At 37.8% G+C, this 23,137-nt stretch overlaps 1 protein-coding gene across 8 annotated transcripts in view; it reads left to right on the top strand.

Moving 5' to 3' along the window:
* Positions 1-23,137, top strand: part of auts2a (activator of transcription and developmental regulator AUTS2 a) — a 394,051-nt gene that overhangs the window by 102,371 nt on the left and 268,543 nt on the right. The window lies entirely within an intron of this gene.

Raw genomic sequence — 23,137 nt, 5'->3', positions numbered from 1 at the left:
GATAAGAAACCAGTCTAGATTATCTTATTGTTACCCATAACTCTGGTGCAGTGTTTACATACTATTATAGGTTAGTAGTATTTTGAATTGACTTTTATTTTTATATTTTCAGATTTCATTTTAGTTATATATAATTGTCAAAGATAATAATCCTCTTCTGGATGGGCTTCTGTCTGTGATCCCTTTGTATTTCCCCTAATTACAGTTTAGCTCAATAAGTCACTGCTCTGTTTCAGTGTTTTTTATGAATATCTTTACATAATTAAATCATGATTAGATTGTGTACTGAGATGATGCAAACCTACAGTCATGTTAATTTCTCAAAGCTGTGTATAATGTCAGTCTGTCTTCACTGAGAATGACTGAACAACGGAAGAGGTGCGCCAATCTGACTCCATTAAGGCGGAGCTCATTTGAATCAAGTAATTGTTGATGATCATTAGTCGTCTCTGTAGCAGCGTAAGAGTTATTACTGATCTAATCGGCGGAGGTAATTAATATGACACCAGGTTTTACAGGCAGGCTGGTGGTTTGTTGGATCTTCCAGACATTACACAATGACAAAAGTGTGGACTGATTTACAAAAGTGCCAAAGCGGGGAGAGAGGAGAGAGAGAGAGAGAGAGAGAGAGAGAGAGAGAGAATAATAGAGATTGTGTCCTCTAAGATTAGATGTGTAAAGACACTGCTGATTAACTCTGTCATTAAGAATGAATGAGAAGCGGACGGGCTCCGGCTTTTTTGGACTTGTTTTATGGTGCTAATTAAATTAGTCACTCTTGTTATTGTTGCTGCGAGGTGTTGCTCTCTTGCTCTTTGTGTTTGTGTGTGTTTGTGACATCCTCTTGTTTTTACTAATGAGTATTTATGGCATGTTTACACAGAGGAATTGCCACTACAGAGCAAGCAATCAGATGTCCACACACACTACATTGAACACACACACACACTCATGTACGCTTAAAGGAACAGTTCACCCACTGATTTTTGAAGTTGTTTCAGTCTGTTCCTCACACAGTGCCACAGTATGACTTCAGGAGACTCATATGGGCAAGTTTTTGGAAACCTTTATGGTGCATTTGAATCCTTTTTGAAGCTTTCCCATTCATTGTTATTAGATGTGGCTAGTATGTTCTTTAAAATGCTCAGTCATATATGGGTTTGGAATCTATGGAAGCATGTTTCTGCCACCTAAAGTTTATATCTCACAGTTCTGACTAGGATTGTGTGATATTGAAGAAAAATGTGATGTGCGATACCTTGTTAAATAATGCGATACTCAATATGCGATATGATATTGCTTTAAGTGTGTAAAATCAATTTAAATTATATTTAAAACTATTTAAAAACTGAAAATGATAAAACCAATATACGGTGCTCAGCGTAAATGAGTACACCCCCTTTGAAAAGTAACATTTTAAACAATATCTCAATGAACACAAAAACAATTTTCAAAATGTTGACAAGATTACGTTTTATATAACAACTGATAACAACTTATAACATGAAAGTAAGGTTAATAATATAAAGCAAAATTTTAGACTACAAATGTCTAATTTAACAAGAATTCAACCACAGGTGAGTCTAATTATTCATTATACAGGTGTCCAGCAGACAGTTGACTATAAAAGGGTGTTAAAACCCCTTCCCATTTCATGCTGTCAGCAATGGCACCACTTGGAAGAGAAATGTCACAAGATCTGAGAAAGAAAATAATTTCTTTACACCAGAAAAGTGAAGGCTACAAGAAGATCAGCAAAGCTTTACTTATCAGTCAGAATACTGTAGCAAAAGTGATACAAACATTTAAAAAAGATGGAACTAGAACCATCTCACAGAGATGTCTCGGTCATCCACGGAAGTTAACACCTCGACAGGAGCGTCTTCTGATGAGAAGGGTTGAAGAAAATCGGCATGCAAGTTCACTGCAGTTATCTAAAGAAGTAGAAAGCCAAACTGGGGTGAGTATTTCCCGTGACACAATACGGCATACACTGCAGAGGAATGGCATGCATGGGTGCCGTCCACAAAAGAAGCCTCTCCTAAAGCCCCGGGGAAAAAAAAAGAAGTTTCCCAGGGCCCATGCTGACAAAGATGAAGACTACTGGGACTCTATACTCCGGAGTGATGAGACCAAGATAAATGTTTTTGGGAACTGATGGCTTCTAAACTGTATGGCGTCGCAAAGGTGAGGAATACAATGAAAAATGCATGGTGCCTGCAGTGAAACATGGTGGTGGAAGTGTGCTTATGTGGGGCTGCATGAGTGCTGCTGGTGTCGGGGAGCTGCATTTAACTGATGGCATCATGAATTCACAGATGTACTGCTCTATACTGAAAGAGAAGATGCTACCATCACTCCGTGTCCTTGGTCGTTGTGCACTTTTCCAACATGACAATGATCCTAAACACACATCTAAGGCCACTGTTGGATTTCTGAAGAAGAACAGGGTGAAAGTGATTCAATGGCTCCTGATCTGAACCCAATCGAACACCTATGGGGAATTCTGAAGAGAAAGTTGAGCATCACTCTCCATCCAGCATCCAGTCTCTAAAAGAGGTCATTCTTGAAGAATGGAAAAAGATAGATGTTGCAAAATGTTGCCAACTTGTTCATTCCATGCCTAGAAGACTTGGTGCTGTCATAAAAAATCATGGAGGCCATACAAAGTACTAGATGTAGTAGTTTTTGTTGTGGGGTGTACTCATTTTTGCATCACCCTAATTTGAGTAAAACTGAAATTTTGTTCTCTAAGTTATATTATTAACCTTACTTTCATGTTATAAGTTATACAGATGTTATATTAAACTTAGCCTTGTCAACATTTTGGAAATTGTTTTTGTGTTCATTGAGATATTGTTCAAAATGTTACTTTTCAAAGGGGGTGTACTCATTTACACTGAGCACTGTATATGTTTCACATTCTTTCTGGGAAAAGAAAGCATAAGTTATAAACTAGCAAGTTATAAACTAAAAATTGTGTGTTTATAAACAAAAATATAAACAATTGCAAGATATAAACTCGCAATTCTGACTTTTTTCTCGCGATTGTGATATAAACTCACAATTATGACTTTATAACTCGCAATTTCGAGTTTCTATCACACAGTTCTGAGTTTATAACTCGCAATTGCGAGTTTATACCACACAATTCTGAGGGGAAAAAAATCAGAATTGCTAGATAAAAAGTCAAAATTATACCTTTTTTGATTTTTATTCAATGGCTGAAACAAGCTTCCATAGGAACCACATGAGGGTGAGTAAATGATGGCAGAATTTATTTTTTGGTGGGTGAAATATACCTTTAAACACATAGGTATGCACACACTTTCCCAGAGATAGAAGCTGTAGACAGGAAGGGTACAGGTACCATTTGTCCTTGTTAGAGAGAGAGAGAGAGAAAGAGAGCACAGCTCTCTCGTTCATCATGTGTATTTCTGCCCATGGCTGAATTAAGAGCAGACAAATCCATCTCTCATGGAGCAGGCTGAGGGAAGTGATGGCTAGGACACTTTAAGCTTTTATCAAACACTGAGGCAATGGCCATAAACTTGAGTTACGCTGGATGGCGGGGAATTAAATTCCTTTTCTTCACTGTTTCATCCTCTTTCTCCCTCACCTTTTTTTTCCCTACCCAGCTGCGTATATTGTGCTGCACAGGTGTGAGTTTGTCTTCTAGGGCACGTGTCAAACATACACATGTTTCATGGCTACATTCAGCTTGATTCTAGCAAACAGTTGATGATGAATATGTAAACAATAGATTAGTATTCTGTTAAACAATGTGGTTTATTAACCACAGTTTCATAATTGGTTTATGCATCTACTTATGCATGTATGTACACTACCATTCAAATGTTTGAGATTTCTTCATGTTTTGAAAGAAGTGGTTCATGCTCATTGAGGCTGCATTTATTTCATTAAACATACAGTAAGAACAGTAATGTTAATATTATTACAATTTGAAATAACAGTTTTCTGTTTAAATGCATTTAAAAAAAATTCCTCCTGTGATGGTAAAGCTGAACTTTTAGCAGCATTACTCCAGTCTTCAGTGTCACATGATCCTTCAGAATCCATCATTCTAGTATGCCGATTGGGTGCTCAAGAAACATTTATTATTATAATTAATGTTGAAAACAGTTATTCTGATTAATATTTTAGTGGAAATAAACCTGTGTGTTTTATACTGCTATATTTTGATTTCTAGTTTAAAATCTGATTTCTCTTAGGTTTTTTTTTTTTTTTTCTAGGCCAGAGGAGCCCATCTTGCATTTTTTGCTTGTCTGTGTGATTGTGCAAATGAGAGAGCCTGTTCACAGTTGTGTGTGTGCGTACGTTAGTGTGTGTCTGTCTATACGTGGGTTTGAAGTTCCAGCAGATGGGTCTCAATGTTTCCTGGTGAGTTGACTCAGTTGACAGCTCTGACTCACCTTTATATTGCTGTCACACAAAATATTGTTCACAGTCTTGGCTTCAGAACCCTTGGCTGCCCTCTCCTGAGCCCTGAACAGCTGTCCACTGCAGTGCCTGTGTGAAGAGCACTGATTTAGAAAAACGGGGAATCTGGCGGGCGACCCTGGGGAAGGTTGATAGGATCCAGAGGAGCAGTCATATCACATACGGCCAGGAAAACAGGATTATCCATCCATCCGTTTTACAAACTGCTTGTTCTATGTAAGGTTGTGGGGATGCTGGAGTCTTTCTGTCTGTCTGTCTATCTATCTATCTATCTAGTCTAGTGTGTGCATATATACAGTATATAGGGTACACCGAGGCTTAAGGCACACCTTAAGAAAAATGTTCTTTTCACTACTCCCATAGTGTATGAGTGCAGAAAAAATAAATGTTTTTTTTTTTTTATTGAACATTGATGGAACAACATATTTTATGTGAAAATAAATCATAAAAGTGATTTGCTTTGTTTAAAAATAAAAGCAAAGCACTTTTATATCCTACACATGGGTTAAAAGGCTCACCAGCATGGGGCAAAAGGCACACAATATTGATACAAATATACTGTATCTAGGCACTCTCTTCTGTTTGCAGTAAATCCCAGATTCACAAACAGCAGCCATATATAAACACAAACCCAGCGGCAGACTCAAACGCCTGACGTATTACCTCCTCCTGATAAGACCCTGCAGTCAGGGAAAAGAAAACACTCAGCGGTACTCTCTACATCCACCTCTTTGTCAAGCTCCTTTAGGCATGTATGACAGAGATATATGAACATGCGTCTCTCGTAACACAGTGGTAATTAGAGGCTGCAGGAATGTGACATGTTTAGAAATATTCATTATGAGAGCTGTCACAACTATGTATGGTTACGGTATGGTTTAAAGGGGCTGTCTTAATTTGTGGTCTTGATTTGATAATGAAGTTATCTTCTGTTGTGCTGTTACTGACGTCTCTAGCAAATTCTAAAAATATTGACATATTATATTGATATGAGTAGCTGATAGAGGACAGGAAATGATTTGAGCTGGGTGATATATTGCAGCAATTTTAATGCAATATTATTTGACCGTTACTTATTTGGTCACACTTTCCTAAAGAGTGTCATTAGATTTGTGTCAATCCATCTCTATTTCAGTCGTGCCTCTGATTTAAACTTCATTAGTGAAATGAATAGCATTCAATAGCATTTGGTGTTAGTTCAGACTGTCTGTTTCAGTGAACCAGTTTGATACTTTTTGATTCAGCGATTCGTTAAAAATGTGATGAATTCTCCAACACTTTTTATTTTAAACCACTGTTTTTGGTAAAACTATGCACTATATATAAAAGAAAATGAATCATACAAAAGAAAAATCAAAGAATCATAGGAGGAAATGTGTCATAGTTTCCACACAAATATTGCATGACTTTATACATTTTTAAAAAATATTAGTACTTGTTCATAATTAATTACATTATACATTTAATTGGTTACAATGGCTGTTTGACATTGAATATTGACTAAAAGAATAGCCATGTTGTTTAGCCCTACCATGGAGAGCACATGTGGGTGTATGCGTTCATTCACTAATCACAGGGCCATGCTCGGACGAGGTTAGCATGGTTGTCATCTGCCTGGGAGGTTGTGTGTCTGTGTGTGTGTGTGTGTGTGCAAGACTGTTTATGAGTCAGTGTTTGTGTGTGAATCTGAAGAGTTGTTTTTGTGTTAGAATATGTGTGTGAGTGTGACAGCAGTGGCATGCTGAGAGGCCCATCTGGCCAGACACAAACACACATTCTCTGGCCTTGCCGCTGGGAGCTGTGTTCAGTTGTTTGTGTGAGAAATGTACACAGTGTGACACTGCCGAAGAGGACACAGGGCCGATGTTGTCCTGATCAGTATGTCCTCTTATTTACACACAGCCCTGAAGGCTGAAGTATCTGTGAGTGGCCAGTGCCTTGATCAGAGTGAATGTCTGCAGGAGCGTTGTATACATGGTCCAAGATTAACTTGGACTAGAAGACTCGAGAGGTGAACTAATAATTTCCGTTTCCTTGAGGTGAATGGCTTTTAACGTTAAACCCTATTTAAGTGCTCATCATATCGGCGTTATCCAGCAATATTAGCTAGATTTGCTAGTATACGATAGCGTAATACTCACCCTCAGAGTTTTCGGTGTAACTTGAAATGTTTATTGCCCTTCTCCATTTTACTGGACGTGTGACAGCTGACAGCCTCACAATGCGATGGACATATTTACAGTAATCCGGGGAAGTTTTTGTAAGCAGCGACACTAAAAAGTCATACTCCTCAGTCATTCTGACAGCTCTAGGTAAGGAACAGTGGCTTAAGGCGCAGCACCAAATGTAAATATGTGCCCTGAGGAAAATCGTGGAAGTGACATTCAAAAATTTAAAAAATGAAACGCACAGCCAGAAAAAAAAGTGCGTGTTGAACCGTGGATGTCGTACCGAACGGTTCAATATTATATTGAGAATTGTAGCATCCCTAGTAGACATGAAACTATGTTGCATTATTATATTATATTATATTATATTATATTATATTATATTATATTATATAATTTTTATTATATTAGTGCTGTCAATCGATAAAAAAACGAATTAATTGTGATTTATCACACCTTACATTAAAGTAATTTTTAAATTTTGATCCTTATTTCTACATTAAATTTCCAAATTAATGTAGAAACAACATCAAAACTGTGTATTTTAATTATTTTATTACATTACAGTATAATTGAAAGCCATATTTTTTAACATAGGCTTAAAAATATCTAACTTTTAATTTAAATAAACTTCATACAATCTTTACATAAACCCATTTTAATAAATGTCACATTTCACTGTGCCTTTATTATAATGAGTTGTTTATAGAAACATAGTGATGTTTCTCTCTGTCAGTATCAGCTCTCTCTATTTGAATGAGAGCTGTTACTTTATTCCACATTTGGTATCAATATTTTTATTTATTTATTTATTTTTTTGCATCGTCAGTATCACAGGTACTTTCACTTATTCCGTACTTACAGTTGCATGTCTTATCGAGACAAGCATGTTAGCCAGACTGAGCTTGAAACACGTGAACGTCCTGTGGGTCTTGCACGTTGCGTCCATCGACCTCCCAAAGAGACTATCCTCGGTCGGCCGCTCTCTCTCGCTGCGCAGAGCTGGTGACCGGAATAGTGTGATCATTAACTGTAACGCTAGCCAAAGGATGTGTGGAGACATTAACATAGCTACTGTGCTAATGTGGTGGTCCCTCACATTACTGTCAGCATATTTGGGGATCCTTGGCATCTAAATATTTTGTCCTAGGCCCATTTGAATTTAAGCAGCACCTATTAGTCACTTAAAACTCCTTACTTTCTCTCTCTCTCATTCTTTCTTTATTTTTGGAAAAGAAATTTGCCCTAATGTTGTCTTTGTGACAGTTACTCATACGCACAGCCAGTGATAATGATGCTAATGTAATGGTTATGCTACTTCCTGTCAGCCCCTAGCGTTTCCTTTTCCTCTGAGCCTTAATGCTGTTTGACAAGACTAGGCCATGATGTCCCCCATCACAGTGCGGTTCTAATTTCTCCCCCTTGCTCATCTTTCTCTCTCTCTTTCTCTGTCTCTCTCTCTCTTTCTCACCCTGTATGGAAGGGATGGAATTAGCTCTTTTTCCACTTGCCATGTATTACAACGTCTCGGCTTGACAGGATTGGGTGAAGCGTTAACCTTGCAGACAAGCTTGTTAAGCATTGTTGCGGTGGTGACTGGGCTAAAGACAGGATAATAGACACCCCGCCTGCCGCCTGTCTGTCAAGTTGAGGGTGGGCAGTCCATCTGTTGAAATTAAGCGAGAGCAGTTTACGTGTTTGGATTGTAATACCTCGGACAGTTGCCGTCAGTTGGACCACTTGTGTAGCCAGTATTAATTGCATCTCACTACAGCACTTAAAGAGCAGCATTGCTAAAACTGCATGCCAATCAAACCAACCCACTTAGCTGACATCAAAAACTAATGGCCCTTCAGAAAGAGCTGCATTCGTTCTCTCTCTCTCTCTCTCTCTCTCTCTCTCTCTCTCTCTCTTACTCACACACACACACACACACACGCACTTTCTTCTTAAGAGCAACAATGTAAGATCCTTAATCACCATCTTGCTGAGTCACAGACAAAGTAAATGACACTTAACCATTGTAGAGACTTTTAGGCCCTGTTTACACCCGGTAGTAAGGTTTATTTTGGTCAATCGGCTCACAAGTAGACAAGGGAGACACATACCTGTTTACATCTGGTATTCTCTTTTGTCCACTTTCAACCACTTTTGTCCTGATTCTTTGAGGGGATGGTCTATGGGTGGGTAAAATTTATGGGTTTTTTTCAGATCTTTCGATCTAATGTACAAAATAAGCGCAATTTGCATATGAATGCTCCAGGAGATGACGGAAAAAGCATACGGACAACATCAGCTTTTGTTTCTGCTTTGATAGCCAAAAGACAACGTTGAATGCGATGAGTGTGTGTTGGAAATCAGGAATGGTGCGAGAACATTTTGCTTGGTAATTTTTTTTTCTTCTTCAATCCTGGCTAGCGCGCTTCCCATAATGTTTATGCATTAAGTCAGTAGGTGGAAAGAAGGTGGTCTTTTGTGGCTGTTCGAACGCATTCGACCACATGCCCGCATTCTACACTACGAAAGCAGTAAGGTTTAATGAGTTTTCATCACTTCAAAAGTGGACAAGCTCAAATTGTTTAAGACCGAGTTTACATCTGTATTTAGCGTTGTCCACTTGTGATCCGATCAACCAAAACGCATCTTAAAGGGTTAGTTCACCCAAAAATGAAATTTCTGTCAACAAGTATTCACCCTTATGTTTTTTTTTTATCTCCCATAGAAAGCAATGAAATTACCACATTCAAGGTCCAGAAAAGTAGTAAAGACATTGTTAAAATAGTCCACGTGACTACAGTGGTTCAACCTTAATGTTATGAAGCGTTGAGAATACTTTTTGTGCACTAAAATAAAACAAAAATAACGACTTTATTCAACAATTTACTCTCAGCTGTAGAGGAGCGACTGTTGTCACGTCGACTACTTTTAACAATATCTTTACTACTTCTCTGGACCTTGAATTTCATTGCTTTCTATGGGAGATAAAAAAAAAAAAAAACTCTTCTAAAGATGAACGAAGGTCTTATGGGTTTGGAACGACATGAGGGTGAGTAATTAATGAAAGAAATTTAATGTTGGGATAAACTAACCCTTTAATACTAGGTTTAAACAGGGCCTTAGAAAATGTAAAAAACTTCCTGTGGTTGTTTGAAAAAAAAAAAAAAAAAAAAAAAATCACGCAGAAATTAATAGTAAATCTCACCAAAAGTTGCAAGTGACATTAAATTTTACATTTTCAAGTAGAAAAACTGAAAGAGTATTTTCTTGTACTCCAGTAATCTTTGTTTTATTTAAAGTGTATAACCCTGAGATTGCAGTCACACTACAGCTATGTTCATCTCTATGACTTATAGTATCATAGTGTCTTTTCTGCATTTTTTCGTAAAAGAGTCATGTGACATTCAAATGTAATAATTATTCAGTACTCATGACATCACTGTCACCAGCCAGTTTGTGGTCAAAATCTCTTCTTAGCAGGCTCAGGCTGGTTTAGATATTTGATTAGCCATGGTTGACTTGGTCGACCATCATGGTCAAGATGTAGACTGCCTTTGACCAGTAACTAAGCATCTACTGTGTTCCCGAAAAACAACTTGACCACCTAAAATGTCTCTTTTTCCAGAAGGGTTGAGACTAATCTGGATCATAAGAAGATATGTAGCTAGTTACGGCTTTCCATAGTGTTAAATAAGGTCTATAAACACCCCAATCTTTGTTTGTTTGCATGTCTTACCTTTCTTCTGATCAGTTCTTGCATTCTTCCCATATTTTTGGATGGGTTGCTAACCAAACATTTTTCCATGATTATATTGTATAAGACTTTTTTTCTGTTTTTATTGCTTGCATTCTTAGAAACTTCAGTGGAGATGTGAGTCAATGGAGAAGCTGGTAGTTTTGTGTTTGTTTTTCCAGTGGTCTGGCCAAGGTTTCCAGAACGAGGGTCTTGATCATCTCATAGAGATGGAATTCAGCTCTCCATGGATCAACTGTTACATCTGGACTGGAATTGAAGACTGGTGTTTGAGAATCGAGCTTCACATTTATGTAGGCTCCTTGTGGAAACCTAGGCCATGCTCAACTCCCTGTAGTGATATTATCAAAAGGTCCTTCCCTCATAGTTCACCTAAAATGTAAATTATCGCTATCTCATCAAACCTTTCATGGGTCTTTTAACTAATTTTGGGATGTTTTATGGAAAGCAATCAACCTAATCACAGTTTCCTTTACTGTTATTAAAACCACAGTCAAGAAAATGGAAAATAATTTTTAAAGACAGTTCTGCCTGTCCTCTTCAGTCAATACTCATTCTCCATGATTACATAATTCCCCCCTCTCCTCTCCAGAGTATAGCTTCCAGATCAAACTGATTTGACTGTAATTCCTCCGTATAACCTCTATATTCATAGTAGAATTGGTTTTGAAGCATAAAATGGACTGGAACAATAGGAGAAGAATGTGATCACTTTCAAGTAATGTGTGTATAGTAGCTCACAGATAATTGCTTGTAATGCAATTCCTTCCTCTGCATTAGTAGCTGGTTATCATGACTTGTTGGACATGAGGGATGCAACATGCTTCATGCCAAACAAGCATTTCTTTGCATTATTACATATCATTTTCCCAGTTCTTTGATCGTTCAATCTTTAATCCACAATGTCTAATCAGTAATCTTGATTATTTGATATTGTAAACGAGATTGATTTGTTTGTTTCAAGACATTTGCTTTAATATGGATTCACTCTGGGTTCATCTCTAACACTCACTAGTTGCTAAGATGCAGTTGTATGGCATCAGCCTTGAGATTGATATTGTTATTGGACGTAACAAGTTGTGTTTGTGTCTGGGTGTTTATATTAGACAACAGAAGAAGATAGAGTAAATCATATCTCTCTGTTAGTGTCCATTAAACACCACAGAGTGCAGAGGGATTTTACAGAGTATATTATGGGCCTGTCCCAAATGGCACCCTAAACACTTGTGGTCTTCCTATGAGTCTGCACTTTCATGGCGTAACGTCACTTTGAATGTCAGGAAGAAGTCTGCTGCGAAGCTCTCTTCAGTGCAGGCTCGTGAGCACCCTTCTGAAACCTAAAATGACAAATGGGACACCCTACCATGGACTTAACGGACATGCGCACGCGGCAGCCATTTTAAGTCCACATACCGAGAGTTCATATGAAGTGTGCCATTTGGGACAGGGCTTATCTTTAGATTCCAGAGTGGAAGAATCTCTCACAATATTTGTAATGTGATATGGCATAGAAACCAGGATTTTCCTGTAATCCTGTGGGTATATTCAGTAAGGATATCATGGTCTGAATAAGCAAGCATGTTATAAGAAGTTACTGCATGACATGACACTCAGTCATTTAGAAGATATTTGTTGATTAATGAACAGTTTTGAAGAGGGATACTGTGGACCAATGAGATTTCATGATGAACAAGGCTACCAAGCGATTAGGTTTTGTAGTGTTCTGGCTGCTTAGTATATGGTGTAACATTCTGGATGAAACTTAAACTAAAACACCAAGCTTAACAAAAACCAGCAGAGACTTTGGAACTGCGATTGAATTTACTCAAGAGTATTATTTTTTATCTTTGAAACTAAGGGAGTGTTAGAAATCATAGAAAGTAAATTGCGTCACCCTTAGGCTTTTACCTGTGAAAGCACCAGGAGGTATTCAGCTCCAGGTGGACCTGTAAAGACACTATTGATCAGGTTACCGTGCAGGGGTTCTTTAAGGCAATGGAAAAGTGAGAGCAGAGAGAGGAGATAGAGAAGCATGCTGGGCAAGTTCCGAAAGTTAAAGGAAGGAGGAGGTAGTGGAAAGAGAGAAGTGCACAGAGCTTTTATGGTAAGAACAGATGGGGTGATATTTCATGTCCACTACACATAGCACACAGAGAAACATAAATTCCAGCCTCCATTGAATACAGAGCCTCCTGCAGGGAAGCCGTTCAGAGGTTCAGGCCCTTTCTGTGCTTGTTTTGAATAGCTCCCGGGAGAGATTCTATTCTAGCGATGATCAAGGGACTGCTCTCAACACTGAAATCCTGACTTCTCGTATGATAAGGGCTACTGGACTATGACAAGAAAAACTGGTTTCCACTCAGCGATGAAGAGCAACTTTAGCTGAGTATTTTCTGGATGAATAAGCAAGCAAGTTCTCACTATGGCCTAGATAAGTGCAGCTGAATTTGGAGGTACTAAAGACACTATACATGAATAGGTGGCTAAAGAAACTGTATGAGTGGAGGCTGAAATACAATCTGTTAGTGAAGATTTCTTTGTGAGAGGTATAGAGTGAATGAATGATCAGGGTGTGTTCTGATATAGCTCAACAAATTGGCCATAAAGTAAATTGAATTTAATAAATAAAATCTAATTATGGCCACATGACCACCAGTGAGCCACAGTCCACATCTCTCTGTCTGCCCGTGTCTGTTCTTTGTTCATCTGGGACAGGTTATAAATCTAGTAAAGTTACTCAACAAGCTGTCCAGTTGATTATAATGTTGATTTTGATGATGGTGGTAATAATAATAATAATAATAGTAATAATAATAATAATAATATCACTGTAAATACTGTATCATTACATTTGAATTTGAGTACGGTAGCAGTTTATTTTACAGTTCTGTTTCGCATGTACATACTATGTACTTATTGTAGTAATAAGACACTAACTGGCTAATAACTAGGTACTAACCCTGAACCTAACCTTAACCCATGTTGTGACCTTACATTACTCTGTGTTTTCGTTAGTAAGTTCACTGTAAGTACATTGAAAGTTCATGTACTGTAAAATAAAGTGTAACCACAACAACAATAATAAATAATAACAGCAACAACAATAATAAAAATAAGGTTACGCTTTATTTTAAGGTGAAGTAGTTACATTGTAATAACTCATAAGTACTGATTAATATTAATTAACTACATGTACTTACTATAGAGTTACGGTTAGGGTTTGGTTTAGGGTTAGTTAGTTATATTAGTTATGCATAATTTACTGTTATTAGAGCAGTTATTCTGAATAAGCAAGCATGTTACAAGAAGTTACTGCTTGACATGACACTCACAGTCATTTAGAAGATATTTGATATTTGTTATTTGTTGATTAATGTACAGTTTTGTCTAGGGATATTGTGGACCAATGAGATTTCATGATGAACAAGGCTACCAAGCAATTAGGTTTTGTAGAGTTCTGTCTGGTTAGTATATGATGTAACATTCTGGATGAAACTTAAACTAAAACACCAAGCTTAAAGTCCCCCTGAAATCAAGTGTTTTAGCTTTTAGTATGAATATGTTAGCCTTAATGTTATGAATAAGCTGATGTGTTCCAAAACAATGACAAAATTCGCATTTAGGAGATATAAGCATTCAAAACGTACAGTCTCTCACTTCCGCTAAAATGGATCACGGATTTTCATGACATCACATCGCACTTCAGCTTCTCGTCAAATCTTCTGTCCAATAAAATAAAATCTTCTGTCCAATAAAATTTCACCTGTCATTAGATGCTCATGCTATTTACTCTAAGGTAATACTAATACTGCCATTATTAGACTTGAAAACTGTGACAATAGATGTGAAAATTCTGAGCAGCTCTTTTCAGTTGTGTCACTGCTTCTTTTGGGGGGCTCAAATGAAGGTAACACATAACTGCCAAGCCCAGAAAAAGGTCGGCGGTGGTGAACGGAACCGCAAACCGTTCATCTTACTGCTGATAAAAGCCAGCCGCCTTGAGAGCTCATGCTGACATTAGCTTGTCACCGTCCCTCCTCCACATCGCTGCAGCGCTTCATTAGCATTCGTGTCAAATGAGTGAACTATTTGTCAGATGTGTGACGGAGACACAGATGTCATAAATGATGTTAATAGAATCCTAAATAACCTTGTTAAAAGGGGGCCAGATTCGATGTTGTGGATCTGGAGGGCCGATTCCTTTTCTTTTTTTTTATATATATATATATATATATATATATATATATATATATATATATATATATTATGTTACATGTTTTGTTTCTTGAAAATATGACAGATATGACAAAAGCTTGACCTGACAGTAGAGTAGCTTGAGATAGGGCAGAGATGTAAATTTAATACACAAACATTATCTGTAAAACTTTTAACAACATCGTTTTTAAAGGGTGAAATTTAAATATTATTACTGTGTTAGAACTCTATTCATATTTAAATTTAAAAAGTACTTAGATCACCACAGGTAAAACCACACATGGCACCTCACTACATTGTAAAAAGTAAAAATATTGTTATATCTTGAATGGTTTTATGGTATTTTGTCTATAAACACATTTAATATAAATACGAATGCACAATTCTGCAAGTTTATGGCAAAAAATACTCTGTAATTTGGCCTTTATTACTCATTTAATACATATCTACATTAAAAATTAAATAAAATGAGACATTAACCTACATTTCTGACAAAATACCACGTTTACAGTTAGTGTACTACTGTAAATCCATGAGTTGTTGAATTGTTGGTTGAAAAGTATTCTAACTGGATCGGCTCAAAGTTTCTCCTGATTTGCACGTTAACGTTAGTGTTGTTGATTCAGTCAGCGCTGTTTTCAACTGGCTTTAAACTAAATTGAATCACAGGCAGATTTGCAGCTTGTACTGGAGACCTCTACGCTGAACTCGAACACTTCTCATTGGCTGTCTAGTGGTCATGTGATTGAGACACTCCGCAAGTAAGCACAATTGTTGTGTGTTGACATTGTGAAACTGCATGATTTGTAAATTATGCATGGCGGGCTACATATAATATATTTTAATAGACAAGCTGCGGGCCGCATTTGGCCCGTGGGCTATAGTTTGGACACCCCTGCTGTAGGAGATGTTTGATTTATGGTTTTACTGTTGTTTATTAAAGTGGAGTGGAGCACTAAATGTTTTCTGTAATGCTTATATGCCACATAGTGTATTTTATTAATTAAATGGTCTGCCGATTAAAAGCTATAATCATATTTGTTTTTATATATAAATGGTCTGCTGTTCAGTGTTATGTACACAGAGGTGGTTTTGCATGGAATGGACATGCAGTCTGCAGTGTGAAAATTACTTTTGGATCAAAGATAAACACATACTGTTGAGCTGTGAATATGAAATCCTTAATTACATATAATTAATCCTTAATTTCATATGATTACATAATAGACGCAGTAGATGCAAATACTTGTAAATATGTATTTTAAGAGTCCAAAGGCCATATGTTGTGTCTGTGGGAGCAGGCTGTTGAAGATGGCTTGAGGAGAGCATGTGTAAATCTCTTTCTGTACACTTGCTGCCTATAGCCACCCTCAGGCAGTTTGAGAGCTTTTGGCCACTCGCAATCGATTCTGATTTATTTCCGTTTATTTAATTTTTTTCTTGCTGGCCTGTAACTCTCTTAAACGTGTTTACAATACTGTTTCACTCTCAACTGTCTCTGGGCTGTGTAGGGATTGTTCTGTTTTACTGCCAAAAATACTCTTAAACTGAGAATACAAAGAATACAGCAGGTGGTATCTAAGAAATGTACCTATAAACACAAGGGCAGACACACAATTGTGCATGCATGGACACACACACACACACACACACATTTTTGTGAATTGTGGGGACATTCCATAGGCGTAATGGTTTTTATACTGTACAATCCATATTTTCTCTCGCCCTACACCTAAACCTACCCATCACAGGAAACTGCACATTTTTACTTTCTTAAAAAAACTAATTCTGTATGATTTATAAGCCTTTTGAAGAATGGGACATGGGGTAATGTCCTCATAAGTCACCCTCTCCTTGTAATATCTATGTCATACCCATGTCATTATACAAATTTGTGTCCTGATATGTCACAAAAACACGCATACACACACTAGACTAGAGAGCCAGACATAGAGGTGTGAATATCTTCATTATCTTGAGTGTTCTGTTGACAGAAAGGGCAGAAACATCTCCAAACAGATGTTTAGTATTTCCACTTTGACCTCCTGCTGAACTGAATTAGAGGATCGGGTTTATTGTGCTGACAAAAGTGTGTGGTAAAACAGAAAGGTGATGCTTTGGCACCCTCTGGTGTCCTGAGTGAAGAATGTGTTCAGCAGTTTTGTTTAGGATTTTAGAAAATGGTCTATCTATCAATCTATCTATCAATCTATATATCTATCAATCTATCTATCTGACTGTGTGTCTGTCTGTCTGTCCATTGTCTGTCTGTCTGTCGTCTGTCTACTGTCTATCGATCTATTGTCTATCTGTCTGTCTACTGTCTATCGATCTATTGTCTGTCTGTCTGTCTATCTATCGATCTATCGTCTGTCTGTCTGTCTGTCGATCGATCCATTGTCTATCTATCTGTCGTCTGTCTGTCTATCTATCGTCTGTCTGTCTGTCTGTCTATCTAACGTCTGTCAGTCTGTTTGTTACTTCATTCATTCCTTGCTTTTTTCCACTTCTTTGTTGTCCTTCCTTCTTTCGCTCTATTCTTATTTTCCTTCATTCCATTCCCTTTTCTGCCTTCTCTCCATCAGTCTTCTTAGTCTTTGAAGGTAAGGTGCGGCTGTAGTCTCTCTCTGTAACGATTGCCTTGCTTTAAATAAGTTCTCTCAATTAGTCAGCTCTCAGCTACAGACTGCCATTGCTGCTTCACAGCGTCAAAGAGAGAACAGCAGCTAACTTATATAGTTAAAAAACAAACAAATATTTTGCCCCTCTATTGTTGACTTTTAAAAATTTTGTTTTGTATTTTGTTTGTAAAAATTTGTTTTAGTGAGCTCTACAAATGGGTTGACTTCTGTCATATATCCACTGATGCTTGGTTGAGTGCAGAGAGCAGTCTATATCTGTCTTATTCTTCCCCGAGAGACAGACTCTTCCCTGCAGCTAAACAATGCACATGTCAGAAGTGCCTCAAAAAGACAGGCAGCCTGACAGCAGGGAGTAGTGTGTGTGTACGTGTGGTTTAGTGAGGGTGTTTATGCTGGAGCGACCGGGCAAGTATCATATAGACACAAGAGCTCTGTAGCACTTTTCTTTCTCTTTCAACCTTTTTTAGCACCTCTCCCCCACTCGGCCTGCGGCGTCCCTCCCTGCTCCCTCCCCCTTCCTCCATCTTCCTTTCGCTTTCCCTGATGCATTCACCCTGTCGATGCAGCACATGTAGTTCACAGGTCCGCATCGATCGCTCTGTGATAGAGGCCAGCCCTGCTCAGGCTGTTTTGCAGTGATTGCATTTGCTAAGGTCTCGTGTAATGACATGCACTCTGTCTCTCGGAAGGATGGTGTTTTTAATGCAGCATCCGAAGATGGTTTCTTCCTCCAAAATGAATTTGTGTTAAAGGAAGTAATATTTGGATGAATTATTTAGCGGTATGATTGATTGCTTGATTGATTTGTTATTAGTTTTTTTTTTTGTGTTGTCTGCTACTATTACACACACACACACACAATTTTAAATATTAAACTTGCATAACTTGCAAGACTGGCGGATAAAAACATACTAACATTCCCTTAGACAGAGTTAAAGGAGGGACCCAAGCCATGTTTAGGAACTATATTATTATAGAGACTTGAGAGTAGGCTCTTTTGGGGCAAATTCCAACTGAAAGTGAGCGTCTCTATGCCCTACTCCTTCTGAAAGGCAGAGCCCTTGATGTGTGGAGCATGCACTCATGTGTCATAATGAAGACATTTGGAAAAGACCACATAATTTCCTTATTCGCTTCACATGGAATTTCACAACCACAATGCTAGGCAGCGACAACAAGAAAATCTGCTGTTAATATGATACAAATAAATGTACATTTAAAATTAAGTTTTAAAAAATGCTTTAAATGTGTGTGTTTGTGTGTGTGTTAGATTTGATAAAATCTAAAACTTAACCTCTTAAGTTCGTTACAACAGTGGTTTATAGGTTTCAGCCTATATGCAGCCATTGAGTACTACAGCCATATAGTGGCTATTGACTTTTTGCTATTTTGCTATTTTTATAACATATGTCACCAGATTTTTAGGTTTTGGCTGTCTGAGTTATTAAAAAAGCTATTAAATATAACATAAAAATAAGCATATTTTACAAAATACCTGAAAAATCACAAAAAATTGTATAAATTGATTGTTTTTATTTTGTCGAAGATAATTATTTATTTTTAAAAAAATTGGAGATCACACTTGAGACCTTTGTGCCCAAATTTGTCCACGAAGGACCAGTTAAGGGCTGTTGTACGAAGGACACTAAAGGGTTAAAACGAATCGCAAGGACTTGCTACCCTGGGTCACATGACCATGAACAAGTAAATTACTTCCTTAAAGTGACCATTGCATGTTCCCTTTGCTAATGGACTTGTGGAAGGGCCCTTTGTGAAGGGATTAAGTTGTTCACTTTCATTTGGAATGCCCCTACAAATGATGTCCCCTTCCCGAAATGCCCTTCACGGGTGCAAAAACGCCTTTTGGAATTCGCCCTCAAACATGTAGTGTGACGGCACAGATCCTCAGCAAAGACCGCAATAACCAGACAAGTCCTCTAGACAGACCCCTATGACCAGCTTAGTCTTCATACTGGTGTGATCAATCCAATCTTCAAGCAGAAAAAAATTGGATGAAATATTGCCAATCCATAATCTGACTTCTGACTTGTGATGCAGCCTGAATCATACTCACAATGTTTTCTTTCGTTGGCCAGAGGAGAACTTGCCCCGTGACTGAGCCTGGTTTCTCCCAAGGTTATTCATAATACATTTACATCTTTACATTTTACATTTGTGTGCAATATTGACATATATTTTGTGCTTTTGCAAATGTATTAGAGATTTACAATTACATGATTCTGAATTAGTTTCACTAGATGAAGTTCAGTGTGCAGTTTAAAATTGTAGTTCATATACTGTATGTTCAACATTAAGTTCTTAAAATGGACCTCTTCCTGCTGCAGCGCTTTCCTGCAGAATCTATAAATAATGTCTTAGGTTTGGCCACTCTGCACAGTAAGGCTCTTTTTCTTCCCTCAGCTAGTTTTGGACAGCAGACATATTACTTTGCGCTTAGCCCTGGCAAACAAATCCCATAATATGTGGGCAGGCCAGAATTGTGGCCCGGGTCAATGCGCTGTAAGAGCTGTGTGGTTTTGGACTAAGGTTGACTGAAGTTTTCTTTGCCTTTTGTCTCTTTTGACTCTCTAAGGGGGTTGTTATTATTGCTCATGTGCTTCTTGGTCTTTGGGCTCTTTTGACAGACAGTTCACTCTGTGAATTGGTTATTTTACATGTAATTTACTTGGCTGCTCTGACTCTGGATCTGATCCAGAACTGTTGGCCATAGCTCTACAGCTGGCTTTACAAGTGGACAGCTCTTTTAGCTCAAATTGTTTAGACTGAACAGACAAACTGCCTTGTTGTGTTGTGGTGAACAGGTTTTTATGTTTGTTTTATCACTATTTTCATCTTTTCAAGTTGATGTAGCTTTGAGTGATAACTTTTAAGAACTTTTTAAAGTTGAGTTATTGGGACTGCGCCATGTTATATTTCTCTTTCACTATGGGGCTTGTGAATAGTTTGAATCCATTTATTCATTTTACAGAATCATAACTCTTTAAGTAAAATTTAGTTCTCTGTAAAGCTTTCACTTAAATGCACTGAAGCAAAAGTTACTGAACTCCCTGAAACGCCTCCATTGTAGTCTTGAGTTTTCTTCTGGGAATGTACACATCACAATATTCCTCATTTAAACCTTTGAGCGGTACGGTCCCACATATGTGATTTTTATTTCTGTGCCCCTGGGCGTACGGTACCACATATGGGATTTCGAACGTTCAGCGACGTCACGTAACTGCCAGATTCAAACTGTGCTTTCGCGCTTCGGCTGCGAGACGGACGCGCGCAGCTCTTGTCATATATCACAGCTATGCAGTGTTTTCAGCCACATAATGTTTCTTTTAAGGTTTCAGACATTTAGATACGCATAAGCACCATTAAAACAATATATTTAGAGTTTATAAAATACACACTGATGTCCGACATCAGTGGAAGCAGCAATAACAAATATAATTTGCTGACATTTATTCATATCAGGCACACATAATGGGCCTAAGTAACTATAAAGTTTACTCTATTATTCTTCCAGTTCACCAGCCACTTACTTGCATATATTTCAGGAGAAACTGATGAATTCACCTGCTGTAAATCCGACTGACAGGACTCTGTGAACAGCAGCACAAACTAAGATGGCGGCGCCCATCACGCATTTTAGATCAAGATAAAGATAATTTATAAAGACATTAAAACGACAAAGCACACTCACTTACACATATTTGAGAATCGGAATATCAGATAGTTGATGACGTGGTAAGCAATTTTGCGAATATTTTAAATAAAAAAGGAAAAACTAAATAATAGCGATCCATCTGTCATACAGTGTTATTGTTGCTGCGTTCAGCGCTCATGACACGCAAGACGCGTCGCCATGGAAACATAAAAGGCAAACGTTCTAAAATAACGGTCGCCTTAAAAAAACTCACTCTGGGGGCACAGTTAGAATATTTTAAACTCACGCTCGAAAGGGTTAAATAATTCCCGCCCAAGGTATATGCGAAAAAGGGGTAAGGCCTGGTTGAATTGTGTTAGTAGTGTGTTTAAACTCACAGTTATGGTAAGGGGTGTGAGATTTCTGAAACTCGCTCAAAGCAGTTGACCAATCACAACACACTGGTCCAGCTGACCTATCAGAGCACATTGCGCTTTTCGGAAAGAAGAACTTCATAGAGACAGGAATTAAACAGACTAAACACCTTTACAGAAAGGTGCTGCAAAAATTGTGTTTTTTCATTTAAGAATGAAAACCTTTTGTAGTAGAGCCCAAAAACTAAATCAAGAGCTAATAGGTCCTCTTTAACAGAAATAGTCACATTTCAGTGTTTTGTAGAAACAGCATGTAACTTTATTTCCAAGTTCTTTAGACAGTTATTTAGTTGTAATTTTCTTAAAGTGCCCTAATTATTACTTTTTCAGATATCACCTTTCATGTAGTGTGTAATATAGCTGTTTGTGAATGTGAAAGGTTTGAAAAGTAAAAAAAAAAAAAAAAAGACCAAAGTGCACAAAAAAATTTTTTTTACAAAAAAAAATTTTAACAAAAAGTTATTGTCTCCCAAGAGAAGAACTGATTCTGAACTGCCTGAAAGGAGTCATCAGTGATTCCAGTCTTACTTCCTGCATGAACCTATGTAGGTTTGTAACAAATTTGCATAATGCCAGGCTATAGTCTTTATTGGCTGCCCGTGAACAATGTCTAATTTGACCTGCCCTCAAATACTGTAGTTGTAGCTGAGGCCTGGAACAGTTTGGTTCATGTTTTTTTGACTTTGGATGCATGTAAACATATTGTAGGAGACCTCCAAAATGAAACTAGATGCCTTTAAAATGGCATATTGATGGCACTTTAACTATCATATTCTCAAAAAGAGTCATGAAAAGTCACAGTTTTCTTCCTTTTACCTATTCATCAATATATATTCTATATATTTAAATTATATACATTTTAAATTCATTTTGTATACATAAACACAAATATGTTTTTTGTGTGTTTGTGTCCCATAGGAACTTTTATTGAGTTGGAGTTTGTTTGTGAGGTTTTTGAGATCTGTGGCAAACACGCAACCCTCTTACCTCTTCTGGTTCAGGTCCTCTCCACTTTACACTCTGTTCCATTGTGCTTCTCGTCATCTGCCAGCAATTACACTCGTTTATCTCCCTTTCCTCTCTTTCATCTGATCCCTCGCTTGCTAAAGACTCACCAGCTGGGCTGTAGCAGAGGGCGGGAGGTGTGCGTGCGAAGCCCGGGCCGTGGAGCCCCGTTTCGTGTTAGGATAAATGAAGAGCGCAATCTGTGAAGAGGGTTTGGCAGTGGCCCCTACGTCTGAAAGTCATTGGATGGTGGAATTGTTCCCTCATCTCTGTCTCTCTAAGGCGGTCTTATCTCTATCCAAGTCTCCCGCTGCCTGGAGAGCAGAAATGAGCTCCACACGCGGACCTGTCACTGCTCATAAAGCCCACAGTACATTAAACCCGTTGTGCGTCTCTAACGACTGGTAACAGCCGTCAAACGTTTGCCTAACTTCTCTGAGAGCTGTGCTTAACATATCCCTATGGATGATGGGACAGAGTATCCCAGATCTGCACATCTTGTTCTTCAGTGTCTTTTGAAAGACCTTCTTAGCCTTGTTGTGAATTAGATCTCCCTCACGTTGGTATGATATGATATATTGTTGTTCTCAAAGTAAAAAGGTTATTTTACATCTGAAAGGTTATTTTGTTTTGATGTTTTGTGGGCCAACGCAGATGGTAACCTTGGATTAAAGGGGACATTTCTTATATGTTTTTTTCATGTGACTTTTATCATCACTTTTATCTTTGATGCATCAAAACTAGTGATGGACCGAATTCATTTTTTACTGAAACACTTTAGCCAAAAACCGGAACTGAAAATAAATAAA

Source organism: Megalobrama amblycephala, linkage group LG2, assembly GCF_018812025.1.
Source record: "Megalobrama amblycephala isolate DHTTF-2021 linkage group LG2, ASM1881202v1, whole genome shotgun sequence".
NCBI lineage: Eukaryota > Metazoa > Chordata > Actinopteri > Cypriniformes > Xenocyprididae > Megalobrama > Megalobrama amblycephala.
This window is presented reverse-complemented; position numbering and strand designations above follow the sequence as displayed.